At 38.6% G+C, this 17,769-nt stretch overlaps 1 protein-coding gene across 1 annotated transcript in view; it reads right to left on the bottom strand.

The window, feature by feature from the left end:
* Positions 1 to 17,769, bottom strand: part of TRHR (thyrotropin releasing hormone receptor) — a 553,356-nt gene that overhangs the window by 121,986 nt on the left and 413,601 nt on the right. Inside the window, exon 5 of the mRNA XM_081503056.1 lies at positions 7,935 to 8,099. The gene's annotated coding sequence lies outside the window, so the exon portion shown is untranslated. The remainder of the gene's footprint in view (positions 1 to 7,934; positions 8,100 to 17,769) is intronic.

The following is a 17,769-nucleotide window of genomic DNA, read 5'->3' as shown; positions in this document are numbered from 1 at the left end:
ACAAGTTGGGGATGAAATCCAGTCTCAATTCTCTTGGTTAAGACTTTCACCCAGGTGCTGAGTGACTTAGATGGGAGACACATTCTTCTAATTTCTGTGAAGGTGTGGTGAGGTCTCACAGTGGCCCTATGTGTGAGCAAGCTAATCTGGGACAAAGGATAGATCGTCCAGAGGCCAGCTCTGGACCGCAGAGCATAACCTGGGCACTCCACTTTTGCTTTATCCAGCTAGTTTCTGATTTATAAAATCTTTGAATGTTCCAATTTCTTTTTCTCTCTGGAATGTTCTCTTGCCTCAAGCATCTAGATCTTTCTACCCTATTCCCTTTATTGGGACCTCTCACACATTGCTTTATCTGACTAAATTCTGTTCAGTTTTCAAATTAAATGTCATGCTGCCACTTCTGGGTTGTCATGTCCAGGTCCTTCAACTGTTATTAACTACACTCAGCCAACACTGGGTCTGGGGCTACCACCAGGAAATCTAAGATCTTTATTACTTTTCATACTAATTATTATTATTTGTTTTCCTAGAACAACTGGAAGCCTTGTGAGGGAGGGGCCCACTCTCTTCTCACAGCTGTATCCCCAGCACCGACTGTATCAGAGGTGCCAATGAATACTTGTTGAATGAATATTCTTGTCATTGAAGTTATACTTTTAGATCTACAAGTCTGTGCAGGAACCCACCATCATCTGGATATGAGGCAATGTATTAGTATCTAATCATTAGATAATGCTCTGATTCAGTCACGTTAGTGAAAGACTATGCTTACTTCAAATCGTTTAGTCCTGCATCTCCAAAATCATTTAATGTGAAAAACACGTGAAAAGGTAAAAGAATTAAGGGTCATTTGGAGGTATCAGTTGACTTGGGCAGGGAAAAGAAAAAAAAAAAGGTAAGTCACCTGGTAAGGATTGGGGTGGGTCATGAAAGAGGAGAGTATCCCCCCTCCCTGCCCCCACACACTGGTGTCTTTGGTTTGTGACCAGCACTTGGGGGTGAGCTGTTACCAAAGGCCTAATCTCACTTTCACTCTTTTATTTCTCTTCTCTGGTTACAACATACTTGGAAATAGCAAAGTTGTAGAAACCCAAAAGGCAGAAAGCCAGTCTGAGCTATTCAAAGCAAACTTTGCCTTTATCCTAATAGGAAACCAGCAATTACAATGAGGATATTTATAGATGAGAATAGCATATATCTGGAAGTCTAATGTGTCTTTTACGCTGTGTTCTTCTTCCCTCTAAATGGAGAGGCCAGGATCACAGTGTTCGACCCTTTGGCTTTATAGTTTCAGAAAAGATAGATCCATGAAAGATAAATCATCCAATTTAACTCACTTGTGTTTTTACCCTAAGAAAAGAGGAATCTGTCTGTATAGCTTCTTTGGATTGTGAAGAACCCCCAGGGTTCAGCAAGAAACACTGAGATTTCACTTAAAACCCCAAACTTTTCTTTCTTAAGGAGTCCAACTGCTAGGCACCACAAGAGAGCTTATTTGTATGCTAGCACGGGCTGTGACTTGAGTCTGTAACTACACTCATCATTACGTGTATTTCCAGTGGCTGTGTCCCACTGGTGTTTTGTAGGGGGCAGTTATATGGTAATTTCCCATGTATTCATAGATGCTTTCACACCAGTACGTACTTTCCTGGGGCTGCAAGGCAAAGAGGGATTTCCTTTCGATGCCTAAGGACCTCCTGGCAGAGGAAACAAAATGAAAACAGAGCATTACCTGTTTTCCTTGGTGGCACCAATTTTAAAGCAGCGTTATTTTAAAACAAAGTAACAGATGGAGAAGTTGAAAGAAAATGAATCCTACATTTGCTGTTTGGAAAGCACTTGCTGGGTAATTGCTGGGCTCTGAGTGATTTGAGGTGGGAAATGGGATGCAGATTTAATGAGATCCAGCCTAAGGCACCATTAGCAGAAGCTCAGAATGGCAATAGTAGAGGGTTATTTTCATGCCTTTTGATTTCGCTTGCTTGGCCTCTGTGAAATGACTGGAATTTCTTTAGTCCAAGACTATGGGATACATCCTGTCCCATTACAACAGCATCCAGGGACCAATTTACAAGAACACAGAGGCAAATCAATGGCTGGGAACCTAATGCCTTTCTGGGACTAAAGGTCAGCCTGTTCCATTACAAATGGGTTGGCTGAGATGGCTGTAATGTTCCCCTCAGAGCAGCTAAACTTTAGATAGATTTCTTCCTACCATAGCCCCCTGACCGTCCTTTCCTTAGAGCATTTACTTTAGAAACTTGCAATTATAGATTCTTTCTGTGCCCTTTGAAATATATGAAAGCTTTCCCCCAACCTCTTGCCAGGTTTAAACCCAGGAATGTCTTTCTCAAGGATCAGGAAATCATCTCTTTGAAAAGTGTTAATAAACACTGACAGAAACAGTACCCCAGCTCCCAGCTCTGAGGCAGGGTAGGAACCTAACTTCAGGGGAGACCAATTAGTAAACACAAATGGCCTAATAACAGAGACATTTGCAAACTCAAGAATAACCTATTGTACTGATCCCGTTGATAAACCTTCTTAGTCCTACAGTAATTTTCCATTCACTCAACCAGGGCTCAAAAATTCTTCTGCCTTTTTTTGAGGGAGTTGAATTCAGTCTCTCTTCCCTGTGTTGGGGGTGTTTGTAATTTCCTTGGTTCTGTCTCACCACAGAAGTGAAAGACAGACCAGTGCTATAGCTCTGTGTTACAGCTCAGTTTTATTTGGCAAGCAAAGGAAAATACATCCGAGAGGCGTGAGGGCAGGCCGATCCAAAAGAGTCTAAGAAAAGAGAAGCCCCTGTGTCAATTTTGGCTCCTCTTTTTTTTTTTTAAGTTAATTTATTTATTTTAATTGGAGGCTAATTACTTTACAATATTGTAGTGGTTTTGCCATACACTGACATGAATCAGCCATGGGTGTACATGTGTTCCCCATCCTGAACCCCTCTCCCACCTCCCTCCCCATCCCATCCCTCAGGGTCATCCCAGTGCACCAGCCCTGAACACCCTGTCTCATGCATCAAACCTGGACTGGCGATCTATTTCACATATAATATATATGTTTCAATGCTCTTCTCTCAAATCATCCCACCCTCGCCTTCTCCCACAGAGTCCAACAGTCTGTTATTTACATCTGTGTCTCTTTTGCTGTCTCTCATATAGGGTCACTGTTACCATCTTTCTAAATTCCATATAAATGCATTAATATACTGTATTGGTGTTTTTCTTTCTGACTTACTTTACTCTGTATAATAAGCTCTAGTTTCATCCACCTTATTAGAACTGATTCAAATGCATTCTTTTTAATAGCTGAGTAATATTCTATTGTGTATATGTTCCACAGCTTTCTTATCCAGTCGTCTGCTGATGGACATCTAGGTTGCTTCCATGTCCTGGCTATGGTAAATAATGCTGTGATGAACATTGGGGTACACGTGTCTCTTTCAATTGTGGTTTCCTTGGTGTGTATGCCCAGCAGTGGGATTGCTGGGTCGTATGGCAGTTCTATTTCCAGTTTTTTAAGGAACCTCCACACTGTTCTCCATAGTGGCTGTACTAATTTGCATTCCCACCAAAAGTGTAAGAGGGTTCCCTTTTCTCCACACCCTCTCCAGCATTTATTGTTTGTAGACTTTTTGATAGCAGCCATTCTGACCGGCGTGAGATGGTACCTCATTGTGTTTTTGATTTGTATTTCTCTGATGATGAGTGATGTTGAGCATCTTTTCATGTGTTTGTTAGCCATCTGTATGTCGTCTTTGGAGAAATGTCTGTTTAGTTCTTTGGCCCATTTTTTGATTGGGTTGTTTATTTTTCTGGAATTGACCTGGTGAAAAGACAGCCTTCAGAATGGGAGAAAATAATAGCAAATGAAGCAACTGACAAAGAATTTATCTCAAAAATATACAAGCAGCTCCTGTGGCTCCTCTTTTTATGTTTTTTTTCCATCTCCCCCTGAGCCAGCCCTATGTAAATTGGGCTAGCCAGGAGGGCTGTTTGTTTTACCTGAGATCCTCACTCGAGGCCTCGGACCTTCCTTTGTTCTATTTTCACAGGTTTTCCCTTCTTCATCTTTTAGCTACCACCATTCTGGACTCCTTTTTCCTATTCTAACTACCTAATATATATATCAATAGTCTTGAATAAAGCTTTCCTTTCCTATTTAACTTTGTCTAGTGCAATTTTATTCTGAAAGGGTCTAGTACAAAAAAATGGTGGTGAGTAGGTCATCTTGAGTAGGTCATTTAGCAAACTGGGTGCATTCATTTGCTGGGCTGCCATAACAAAATGTCACAATAGAATCTCACAGTTCCAGGGCTGGAAGTCCAAGATCAAGGTATTAGCAGGGTTAGTTTTGAGATAAGCTGGGATCTGGGACCCTTTACCAGAGTGTTTGCACCTGGACAGACATCTCCTGGAGCAGCAGCACACAAAGAAACTGTAAAGAACTAAAAACAACTGCACATATGTGTAGTGGGGGCAATTACATACGCAATGAAAAGGCCACAAACCAACTGCTACTTCTGGGATGCTGGGAGTGAAAGCAGGAACTGCCCATGGTCCCTGCACACAGCACCACCAAGGGGTGGGCAGACCTCCTAAGCTACTCTTCCTGCCCACTTCCAGACCACTCCTGTTGTTACTACAGGCAAAGAACCAGCTCGCCCTTCCCCTGGGAGTGAGCAGGCACCTGTCACTTGTTTTTGTGCCTTTGTGCTGCAACCCCCAATAAAGTCTTGTGTGAATTTCTTATCTGGCCTCTTATCAATTTCTTGATTAAAGAGTCCAAGGACCCAGTTGGGAACAGCTTCTCCTGAAGACCTCTCTCCCTGACTTGCAGATGGCCTCCTTCTCCCTGTGTTTTCAGATGATGATCCCTACATGCCTGTGCACCCCTTATGTTCCCTTGTGTGACTACATTTCCTTTTCATAGAAGGATATCAGCCAAATTGGATTAGAAATGGCCTCATTTTAACTTAATCACATCTTCAGTTCAGTTCAGTTCAGTCGCTCAGTCGTGTCCGACTCTTTGCAACCCCATGAACCGCAGCACGCCAGGCCTCCCTGTCCATCACCAACTCCTGGAGCTTACCCAAACCCATGTCCATCGAGTCGGCGATGCCATCCAGCCATCTCATCCTCTGTCATCCCCTTCTCATCCTGCCGTCAATCTTTAGCAGCATCAGGGTCTTTTCCAATGAGTCAGCTCTTCGCATCAGGTGGCCAAAGTATTGCTGTTTCAGCTTCAACATCAGTCCTTCCAATGAACACCCAGGACTGATCTCCTTTAGGATGGACTGGTTGGATCTCCTTGCAGTCCAAAGGACTACCAAGAGTCTTCTCCAACACCACAGTTCAAAAGCATCAATTCTTCTGCGCTCAGCTTTCTTCACCATCCAACTCTCACATCGATACATGACCACTGGAAAAACCATAGCCTTGACTAGATGGACCTTTGTTGGCAAAGTAATGTTTCTGCTTTTTAATATGCTGCCTAGGTTGGTCATAACTTTCCTTCCAAGGAGTAAGCGTCTTTTAATTTCATGGCTGCAGTCACTATCTGCAGTGATTTTGGAGCCCAGAAAATTAAAGTCAGCCACTGTTTCCACTGTTTCCCCATCTATCTGCCATGAAGTGATGGGACCGGATGCCATGATCTTAGTTTTCTAAATGTTGAGCTTTAAGCCAACTTTTTCACTCTCCTCTTTCACTTTCATCAAGAGGCCAAATACCATCACACTTTGAAGTACTGGAGATTGGGGCTTCAGCATACAAATTTGTGAGGACACAATTCAGCCCATAGCCCTGGAACTCTATTTCTGTTGCTCCTTTTGAGAGGAAATGACATCTAAAAACTGCACTTTGTTTAAGGGCTCCAATCATTTTGTGAAAACTTTTCCTCAGGATAACGACCATGCATATCATCTTAGTTTCCTATCCTCAGTACCAAAAGAATAGTAGGAGAATATTCAATGCTTGCCAAATAAATAATATGGAGAGGGCAGTAGGGAGGGGAAGGCAGGGCTACTCAACAGGGAATATGGTTTTGGAAGATGAATATACCTGTTACACAAGTTGAACTTTTGTTTCATTCCATTACACATCACCTTCAAGTGCCAATCAGTATATCACTTTTAAAAAATTCTCTAATTGTGTTGGAACTGATATAGTTATATTACTTTTTTTATTGCAAAGCAAATAAAACAAACATCAACATCGAATATAATGGCAATTTTGATAACTCTCCTTTGGCACTTCTCTTTGAATAGGCCATCATCCACATACACATAAACTGCCTTCTAAAAGACCCTGCCTAAGGCCACCCAAACAGTTTTCTGAAAGTGTTCCAGAAGACAGAAAGTAGAGCTGAGAAGTTCCTTTTACAAGTCCACATAACATCTCCAGTATTATCTCAAACCAAATTCCACTTTATATTAGGAAATTCCAGAAACTGTGAAATCTGAACAGAACAATTCCATTAAAACAAATATATACTCGTGAAAGGCGTGCTATGTTCTGTGACAAGTTCTAACTGCTAATTGAAAATATTGATAAGAAGATTGTGAGCCAATGTGTCTCATTAGTAGTCCCCTGTCTGCCAAAAATTCATCAGTATTCTCTAAGATAAAAATATACAAACATAAGCAGAGGCATTTATCAATTGGGGCTAAAAACTCCTTTCAGAATGAGAACATTGTCCTTGGGCAAGGCAAGGTTAAAAGCCAATTTTTCAAGCTATCGGACTAGCAGGTAAGTAAGTGAAATGTGTACTTGGCTAGTTACAGGGAAGTTTTGCTGTCCCAATAAATTCTTGAATAGCTTGTGTAAAGATGTATTTGTTTCCCATCTGAATTCATTCTTGTTGTGCACAATGTAAGTATGTATTTTTGTGGGATTTTTTTTGTTTGTTTTTTAACTTTACTGAGAGATGCATTTTTAGGCTTATTGAAAGTGATTTTACATATAGGTTTGTTTTCCCCCAGAACTCTACAACTGTGGCCACACATACTCATTACTTAACTTTCCTGACCCCAGAGAGTACTGTATGGATTCTGCATATCCACACAATTCAGGTCACCAGACCCCTGCTTTTACTCTTTTTGTGAGATTTTTCTGAGGGTCTTCATTTCTCCCAAAATATTTCCAGTTTCCCAAATCCTGACATAGGTCATTGACTTTTTGTTTCCCTCATTATTTTTAGCTTTTATCTCATTCTTTCTTCCTTTTCTGCTCATCCACATTTTAGGGGGATTATTTCTCCACATATCCACCAATTATAGTGACAGTTCAATTTACTTGGTTTTTACTATGTACCAAGAATTAAGTACAATGTGTGGATTAATTCATTTAGTCTTCACAACAACCTTATGAGGTCACTGCTATTGATTGTTATCACATTTTCAGCTTAGGACTCAGAGGCGCAGAGAGGATAAGTCACTTGCTTAAGAACACACAGCCAGGTAGTGGTAAAACCAGAATTTGAACCAGGTAGTCTAGGTCCAGAGTCTGTGACTAGCATGAGCAGTAGAAATATAAGTAGAAATGAAGTATGATAATCCCACAGAAACGTTTCTAGCAATCCTCCATGTATTTTTTCTTTTCTCAGTCTATCTCTGGGCAACGAAGATCCAAGATAAGACTGCATAGCCCCAAGACTTGCATTAAACTCCTGCACGAGTGAGATTTTAGGGGTGAGAGATACTAAAAAATAAATGCATTTAGCTTCCCAGCAAAAGAGTAAAATAGTTTGTTTACAGTTCATTCAAGAAAAGACCCTAGATTTTAAATCATAAAACTGTTTGGTGACAAATGATACTGAGAAGAAAATTTGGATGGCCAGGCTATTCTTTTAAAGTAAATATCCGTCTTCAGAAATTTTTAGCCATATTTTACTTTGAGACCAGGTTCTCAAAGTAGACCTACCTTAAGATTGTCTCAGGCAAACTCCTTTTTAGCACACAGATGCCACTGAATACTGCAGCCTCCTCCTTTCAGAGACAAAAAGTAGGGGCTTCAGAGAGGGCTGGAACTGTTGTATGTTGAATTGTCTGCATACACTGGATCTGTTAGAATCATAAATGCAGTGAACTGCAAACAGGAAAGAGCAAATGCAGGGGAAACTAAGATCAGATTGTTAGCATCACGAATGCTTCAATCTAATTTTTACAAAGATCTTTTGGCACTTTCATTGCTATACAAACTATGATTTTATAAGTTTATTTTAAATGAATTTAAAAAATTCCTCATACATATACACACCTATGCAGTTTCACATAAATGCTTAAATGTGATCCTTACATATTCTTTCACTTTCTGCTTTGTTTTCTAAGTACCAGCATTTTTCTTCTCCTCTTTGTCTCCATTATTTTTCCTATCCTACTCAAACTCTTACACTTCTAATTTCCTCCATGATTTAAAAATAATATGCAAATACATACATTCATATACATAGATGAATATATATATGCACATAATGATAAATCTACATATAAACTCACATATAAATATATACATATATTATGCATATACAGTCAAATATATGTACATTTATCTATTTATAAATAGACATGTGTGCATAATTATCATTTACAGGTGTATATATGTATATCATTTTCCTCCTGTCAAAGTCTACCTCTTAGGTCATCAGTGCTAATTCCATCATTCTCTTATATCCCTATTTGGGCTTCCCTGATATCTCAGTTGGTAAAGAATCCGCCTGCAATGCAGGAGACCCTGGTTTGATTCCTGGGTTGGGAAGATCCCCTGGAGAAGGGATAGGCTACCCACTCCAGTATTCTTGGGCTTTCCTTGTGGCTCAGCTGGTAAAGAATCCACCTGCAATGCAGGAGACCTGGGTTTGATCCCTGGGTTGGGAAGATCCCCTGGAGAAGGGAATGGCTACCCACTCCAGTATTCTGGCCTAGTGAATTCCATGGACTATATAGCCCATGGGGTCACAAAGAGTCAAACATGACTGAACGGCTTTCACTTTCACTTATCCCTATTTAATGGGTAGCCACCCATTATCCAATAATTGCAGGTTTGTCTCAGGCTCTCAGCTCTGTAAGACTTCATATGTTCTCTGCAATTCTGTCCTCCCACTTCCCTTGTACTCTCTGGAAATTAAAGTCCATAATCAACAAAGTCCACTCTCTTCCCTTTCTCTTCTTTGACTCTTTGCTTTGCCTGTGTATCAGTTTCCTGTGGCTGCTGTAACAAAGCACTGCAGACTCAGTGACCGAAAAACAACAGACATTTATGTTCTCAATTCTCAAGTTCAGAAATCTGAAATCAATATCATTGGGCTGAAATTAAAGGGTTAGCAGGACTGTGTCCACTCCAGAGGTTCTAGGGGAGAATCTATTCCTTGTATCTTACAGCTTCTGATGGCTGCTGGCACTCCCTGACTTGTCACATCACTCCAGATTTCAAAGGAAGCATCTTCAACTCTCTTTGATCCATCACCATAACACCTTCTCTTGGCATCTTCTATCTGTTAAATCTCCCTCTGCCTCTCGCTCTTATAAGGATACCTGTGATTGCAACTAAAGCCCACCTGGATAACTCCCCACCATAAGATTCTTAATTATATTTGCAGAGATCTCCCCCCGCCCCAAATTAGGTAACATTTACAGGTTCTAGTATAAGGAACTGATGTCTTTGGAGGCCATTGTTCAGTCAATTACCATCTGCTTGCTCTGTCTCAGACTAATTCTTCCCTAATGAAACTGCTTCCTCTGCAGCACCCTCAAAGGAGGCTGGGTTTTGTTTATTTTAATCTCCCACAGCTCAGAAGTGAGGTAACTGAGGAACTCCTTGTTCCTTATCAACATCACTGTCCCTGTCTCCTTCCAAAGAAACGCTGTCTTTAAAGCACATTCTATCATATGAAACCATCCACTCCCCTCCTGTTGGCATTATCTACAGACTGCCAAGCTGTTCCTGGAGATTTTGTCACACAGCTGGCCCTCATTCCTCCCAGGTGATTCAGTGTCCATGCAAAGTGAGCTTATTTCTCAGTCTTTTAACCTCCTTTGCTCTAATGATTGTGAAATTTCATTCTATCTCAGTTTTTCAGTTCTATGATTGTCTTTAGAGCTTGTCAATCATAATAAAAAAAATCACATTCCTTTCATGATCTTGATTTTTAAGTGCACCACTCTCTGACCATTGTCTCCTATCTTTTCAGCTCATTCCCTGTAATACCCATACTCCAAAAAAGCTTTGTCTATTTGGGACCTATATCCCATTGCCTTTCTTTATCCATCATCCCTGTTATGTCATAGGTTCCCCCATTCCAGGGCTAATATTTGTGTCACCCTGCCTGATGCTGAAGTTGAAGTTCCAATACTTTGGCCACCTGATGCGAAGAACTGACTCATTGGAAAAGACCCTGATGGTGGGAAAGATTGAAGGTGGGAGGAGAAGGGGACAACAGAGGAAGAGACGGTTGGATGGCATCACCAACTCGATGGATATGAGTTTGGGTAAGCTCCGGGAGTTGGTGATGGACAGGGAAGCCTGGTGTGCTGCAGTTCATGGGGTTTCAGAGAGTCAGACACGACTGAGCAACTGAACTGATACTGACACTGCACTGTTTACATTCAATACTACCTACTCCAGATGTGTACCTGGGCTGCTGAATGTGGCTGGAGAAAAATCATGGTTGTGCTCACCTTAAATGTATAACCTGAATAAGAACATTAATGCTCACAGGAAATCCCACTGCATTTCTGTACTCCTTCACTCTACTGCTCTCCTAGATAATTATTCCTTACCTTTTCCTCTCTCTTTAAACTTCCAATAGTTCCTTTCATGTTCATTCTCAGCTGATGACCTTGCTTCTGTATTTCACTGTGAAAATACAAGGAACTGGAGGATGTTTTTCTTCCACACACGTCACCTCATCTGCCAACACCCAACATCTCTACCTATACTCTACTTCCCTTTTTGTTTATGATACAGGAACCATTACACACCTTTTAAGACCATCCCACTCTATCTGTGTACTAAACGCCATTTCCACATTTTTTTCGTTAAAACATCAGTCTGGCAATTGCCTCCTCATTCTACCATCAACAATTTTCCTCTAAGAGATTGTTTTCATTAGCATACAACCGTTCTGAAATAATTACCATCTTAAAAATCAACACAAAACAAAGCACTTCCTTCCAGCTACTGGTATATTACTGTATTACCTTTCTTTTCTTAAATCAAAACCCTCTTGCAAGGTTTGACCATAGGTGTCTTTGATATCCCCAGTTTTCCCATTCTGTCTTAAACCCTCTCCAATCAGGCTTCCATCCCCATTACAATAAAAAATCTTGAAAAGATTATAAATGCATGAATTATTTCCATGTTACTAAAGCCAATGTTTCCATTCTACTCTATCCAGCAGTAATTGTTGCCACTCCTCTTCTCGAACCACTTTCTTTATCTGGCTTCCTGGAAATTTCTCTCTTGTTTCTCTTCTTATTCCATTTACTAATCATTCTCCCTCAGTCACCCTTGATGACTGCTCCCCAACCCCTAAGGTTTGCCTTTGACTGTTTGGTCGTGATTCTATGCCCAATGCACAGAATAAAATACAATGAAAAATATATATAGATATAGGTATAGAGGACATTTTTGTTTCTGTTCTATTAAAATAGGGCCATACATTCACAATTTTTTATATATTGCTATTTTAATGAAACAACACTTCATGGAAATCTCTAAGTCAGTTAGTATAGCTCTAATTCATTCATCTTAATGTGTGGATCATATTCTGTGGTGTAGATATGAAATAGCTTATTAAACCATTCCCATCTTTTGGGTACTTCTTTGTAGCTCCCTTATATCTCATTTCTTCAACTTTAAAATGGGAATAATAATTATTTTTATCTCACTGGGTGGTTGTGAATATTAAATGAATTAAAAGAATGCCCAGCACAGAGTATGACTTGATAAGTATTATCCGTGTTCTTAATAGTGGTAGTAAATATGTTAACATTCACTTCTAAAGTCATTCTAAGAAGCTACCATCATTCTGATACTAAAACCAGACAATAACAGTACCAAAAAAGAAAATTACAGGTGAATATCTTTGATGAACATAAATGCAAAAATCCTCAACAAAATATTAGCACACTGAATCCAACAATATACGAAAAAGATCATACACCATGGTCAAGTTGGATTCATCCCAGGGTCACAAGGATGGTTCAGCATATACAAATCAATCAGTGTGATATCAACCACATCAACAAAAGGAAAGACAGAAACCATATGATCATCTCAATAGATGTAGAAAAAGCATCTGATAAAATTCAACATCCATTCACAATAAAAACTCTCATCAAAGTGGATATAAAGGCAACACATCTCAACATAGTAAAAGCTATTTATGACAAACCCACAGCCAACATAATACTCAACAGTGAAAAGCTAAAAGCCTTCCTGCTAAATTCTGGAACAGGATAGGTTGTCCATTCTCACAACTTCTATTCAACATGGTATTGGAGGTCCTAGTCACAGTAATCAGACAAGAAAAAGAAATAAAAGGTATATAAATTGGAAGGTAAGATTATCATTATATGCAGATGACATGATGCTATATATGTGCATGCTTAGTCACTCACTCATGTTCTACTCTTTGCGACTCTTTGGACTGTAGCCTGCCAGGCTCTTCTGTCTATGGAATTTTTCAGGTAAGAATACTGGAGTGGGTTGCCATTTCCTGCTCCAGGGGAGCTTTTGGACCCAGGGATTGAACCCGTGTCTCTTCTGTCTCCTGCATCACAGGCAGATTCTTTACCTGCTGAGCCATATATATAGAAAACCCTAAAGACTCCACACAAAAATGATTAGAGCTAATGAGTGATTCTGCAAGGTTGCAAAATGCAGGATCACCATAAAGAAATTTCTTTACATGAACAATGAAACATCAGAAAAATATCCCTTTTAAAATCATGTAAAAAAAAATACCTGGGAATAAACCTGATGAAGGAAATAAAAGACTTATATGCCAAGGACTATAAAATATTGATAAAAAAAATTAAAGATGATTCAAAGAAATGGAAAGATATACACCAAGTTCTTGGATTGGAAGAATTAACATTGCTAAAATTGCCATATTACCCAAAGCAATCTACAGAGTTAATATGACCACTATCAAGTTACCCATGACATTTTTCATAGAACTAGAATAAATAATCCTAAAATTTGTATGGAACCATGAAAGACCCAGAATTGCCAAAGCAATCCTGAGGAAAAACAACAAAGTTGGAGGCACCCACCCAGACTTTCACAATACCTCAAAGTTATAGTAGTCAAAACCATGTGGTATTTGCACAAAAACAGACATAGCGATCAATGGAACAGAATAGAGAATCCACACACCTATGGTCAATTAATTTTCATCAAAAGAGGCAAGGATACAATGGAGAAAAGACAGTCTCTTCAGTGAGGTTGCTGGGAAAACTGGATAACTACATGTAAAAGAATGAAATTAAAATATACTCTAGTACTATAAAAAAAAACAAACTTAAAATGGATTAAATGCCTAACTGTAAGTTGTTGTTGTTCAATCATTGATCCCATGGACCATAGCATACCAGACTCCTCTAAATACAAGACTGGATGCTATAAAACTCCTAGAGGAAAATATAAGCAGCACACTCTTTAACATAAATTAGAGAAATATTTTTTTGGGTCTGTCTCTTATGGTAATGGAGACAAAAGCAAAAAAAAAAAAAAAATGGGACCTAATTAAACCTAAAAGCTTTTGCATAGCAAAGGAAACCATAAACACAATGAAAGACAAGCTATGGACTGGGAGAAAATATTTGCAAATAATATGACTGACAAGGGATTCATTTTCAAAATACACAAAGAGCTTATATATCTCAATTAAAAAAAAAAAATGGCCAGAAGACCTAAATAAACATTTCGCCAAAGAAAATACACAGATGGCCAGTAGGCACAGGAAAAGATGCTCAATATCACTAATTATTAGAGAAACGCAAATCAAAACTACAATGAGGTATCATAACACACTGGCCAGAATGGCCATAATCAAAGTCTACAAATAATAAAGGCTGGAGAGGATGAGGAGAAAAGAGAGCCCTCCTACACTTTTGATGGTAATGTAAATTGGTAGAGCCACTATGGAGAACAGTATGAAGGTTCCTTAAAAAGCTAAAAACAGAGTTGCCATATAATCCAGCAATCCCACTCCTGGGCATATATCCAGAAAAGACAACAACTCTAATTTGAAAAGATACATGCACCCCAATGTCCATAGCACCCCTACTTACAAGAGCCAAGACACGGAAGCAACCTACGTATCCCTCAACAGATGAATGGCTAAAGAAGATGTGGCATATATATCAAGAAATATATATATATATATTATATATCAAGAAATATATATATATAATATATATCCAGTAATATATATAATATATCAAGTAGTAACAAGTAATATATATTTGATTCTTTGATAATCAATATCAAATAAAAAAGAATGAAATAATACCATTTGCAGCAACAAGAATAGACCTAGATATTATCATACTAAGTGAAGTATGTCAAAGACACATATCAAATATATCACTTAGGTATAGAATCTAAAAAAATAATACAAATGAACTTATTTACAAATCAGAAACAAACTCACAGACACAGAAAAAAAAATTTATGGTTACCAAGGGGGAAAGGGTAGGGGTGGAATAAATTAGGAATTTGGATTATACAGATAGTATCTGTATAAAATAGATAAACAATAAGGACCTGTACAGCACAGGGAACTATATTTAGTATCTTGTAATAACCTATAATGGAAAAGAATCTGCATCACTTTGCTGTACACTTGAAACTAATATAACCTTGTAAATCAACTATATTTCAATTAAAAAAAGAAAGAAATTCTCATTATTTACATTTACTCTAAATGCAATTATGTTGTATTAAGGAAGAAAAATGAATGGAATGGACTATTATACATATTTAACAAAGTAAAGTATCTGTTATATCTAAAAGGGATTTATAAATGTGTAATTGTTTTGGTCATTTGCTATTGCTATAAAATTGCTAAATATCTTTTTACTATGGTTTCTTAGTAATTCTGATGATGCCCAATACAAATATGTTTCTGTTCCCACTGAAATTTTAATAATTTCTTCAAGGAATTGTTGTTGAAATATTTAACAATAGTAAATTAACTAAACATATTTTTCCTTTCCTTTCTTTGAAGAAAAATAGTTAGCTGTCTTTTTGTTAATTTTTTACTACTATTAGTCGAGAAAAAGCATAAAGTTTTGAACTTAAACTGTTTTCCCTATAAATCTTCTGCTCTGTGTCAGCATTACTAGATGGAGTGTTAATTAGCCTCAAATATCTGAACTATTGGGGGCAGTATCAAGAACTGTGCATCAGTATTTCTTCTGGAGTCACAACCCCCAAGCACAAAGGAAGGTCAACTGTATCTGAAGAAAGGGAAATTACAGAAAAATGTTGAAAAATTTTTTTCACCCTATCACTCTCATATCTCTTGTCATGGTTCAGTATGATCTTGCTGAAAAGAAACATTGGGAAATTTTCCTTTTATCTCTTCTAGAATTTACCCAGCAGTCATGACATTCATTTGCCCATCTCTTCAGTCATTCATTTATTTATTCAACAAGTATTTATGGAGTGCCTAGTGTGTTCTAGCCATTGTTTTAAGAACTGAGGAAAGAATATATGGAAAACAAACGAAAGCAAAAAACATTGCTAAAAAACAAAGTTTCTCTTTCCTTCCTTTGAGGAAATGTTTATCCTGGTGGGGATCTCAAACAATAAACAAGTAGGTAAATAAGTCCATAACATAATACCCAGGAGTCATAGATGCTATACTTATCCAGAAAAAGCCATGCTGAGGAGGTACCTCATATGGACAGGGACTTAAAGGGAGTCAGGGAGCCAGTGCTGTGAAGGCCTGGAGGAAGAGTTCAGAGTGTAGGCAGAGGACACCAAATTACAAATGTGCATGAGATGCCTGGAAACTAGCAAGAAGGCCAGTGAGGCTGACCACTGAGCATGCGGAAGGACTCTGGGAGCTATAGTCAGAGGAAAGTTGGGAGGGGTTGGCAGGCAGATCTTGTGGTATCTTGTAGCTCAGAGTAAGAATTTTGGACTTTACATATGAAACAAAGACATTGGAGAGCTGAGGACAGGTAGAGACATATATTTACATTTTGAAAGGATATTATCTTTATTTTTTTCCTTTACCAATGTCATTATTTTTTCCACCCCTACATTTACCAGACCTCAACCAGAACTTGGGTAAATCTGAAAACTTGCTCCACTCCTAGTTGGGGTACTGTGATGGTGTTAAACATGTCCATCCATGGGGTGCAATTGGCTAGGTACCTCTGGAGCCACTTGTAAACCCCCATAAAAAGACTAGCTGAGTCTTGTTGACTACTCTCCAAGAAAATGAAAATTAGAACTCTGGCTTCAGCTTGTGTGAAGATTTAGGCCACAATCTTAAGAAAGGCTTTATTCAATTTTTTCTTTTTTCATTCACTAATTCCATAAATGCACATTGAATGTCTGTCCTGTGCCATCACTATGCTAATCACTGGAGATACACAAATACATGAGACTGTCAAGGTTTTATCCTCACAGAGCTTTTAGTCTACTGATTTACATATGACTAGGGCAAGCTGTTCCAGGACAAAAGTAGCTAGACTACTCTAGTTTCTGAGAGTACTATTTTACATCAAAGTATTACACTAACTGAACCCTCAAATAGTTATGCATTTGCTAGGCTTCTATACTTATAACAATGAGATATTTGGATTTATAATTATCACTGAATAAATACTTTGCTGTGTGTTCTTGGTAGTAGTACCGTCTTCAGGCAAAAGGCAATTTCAATTAATTTCACACTTCTAAGTGAAGGCACTTTGCCTTTGCCCATTGGCTATTCACTTATTATGTCTTTAATAATCTAAGACTTTAAAAATAACTTACTAAAATTGAGCAAAGACAAAAAGACATTCATGTCTTATGAAGTGAAATATATACAATGGAACTAAAATCTCTCTCAGAAGAGAGCCAACAGAGAAATAACTCAAGACTTGGGATGTAAAATCAATCATCTTCTCTCTACTTGAGCAAACTATTTTAAGGGTTTACGAAAAGGCTAAAAAACATCTTTCATGGCTTTATGTAGGTATAAATGGATTCAGAATGTGACCAAATCATGTTATTCAGTAAATGAACTTCTTAATAAACCCATGAGCATTTGCTGAGAATCTACACAGAGAACTGAGACTGCTGTGATTCCTTCCTAGGATGCCTGGAGATCTGACTTTGGCTCTTGGCCAAGGAAAGGGCAGTGGGATTTATGATGTGCCTGAGGACGGCTAAGCTGGTTTGTTTATGGATGGCTTTCCCCTGTGTGATGGTAAACTTTATGTGTCAACTTGACTGGGCCAAGGAGTACCTGGGTAAGCTAATAAAACATTATTTCTGGATTTGTCTATAAGGATGGAAGGGATTAGCATTTGGAGCAGTATACTGAGTACAGATTTGCTCTCACCAATGCCAGTGGGCATCATCTTTTATCATCTAATACTTAGGGCCTGAGTAGAACAAGAAAGGAAAAGAGTATATTTGCTTTCTCTGCTTGAGCCGAAACTTCTGCTTTTTCTTGCCCTTGGACATTAGTGCTCCTGGTTGCCTGTTCTTTGGACTAAGACTGGGACTTATACCATCAGTCCCCAGACTC

This window comes from Giraffa tippelskirchi, chromosome 6 (assembly GCF_054371585.1).
Source record: "Giraffa tippelskirchi isolate mGirTip1 chromosome 6, T2T-mGirTip1v1.2.pri, whole genome shotgun sequence".
Lineage (NCBI taxonomy): Eukaryota > Metazoa > Chordata > Mammalia > Artiodactyla > Giraffidae > Giraffa > Giraffa tippelskirchi.
This window is presented reverse-complemented; position numbering and strand designations above follow the sequence as displayed.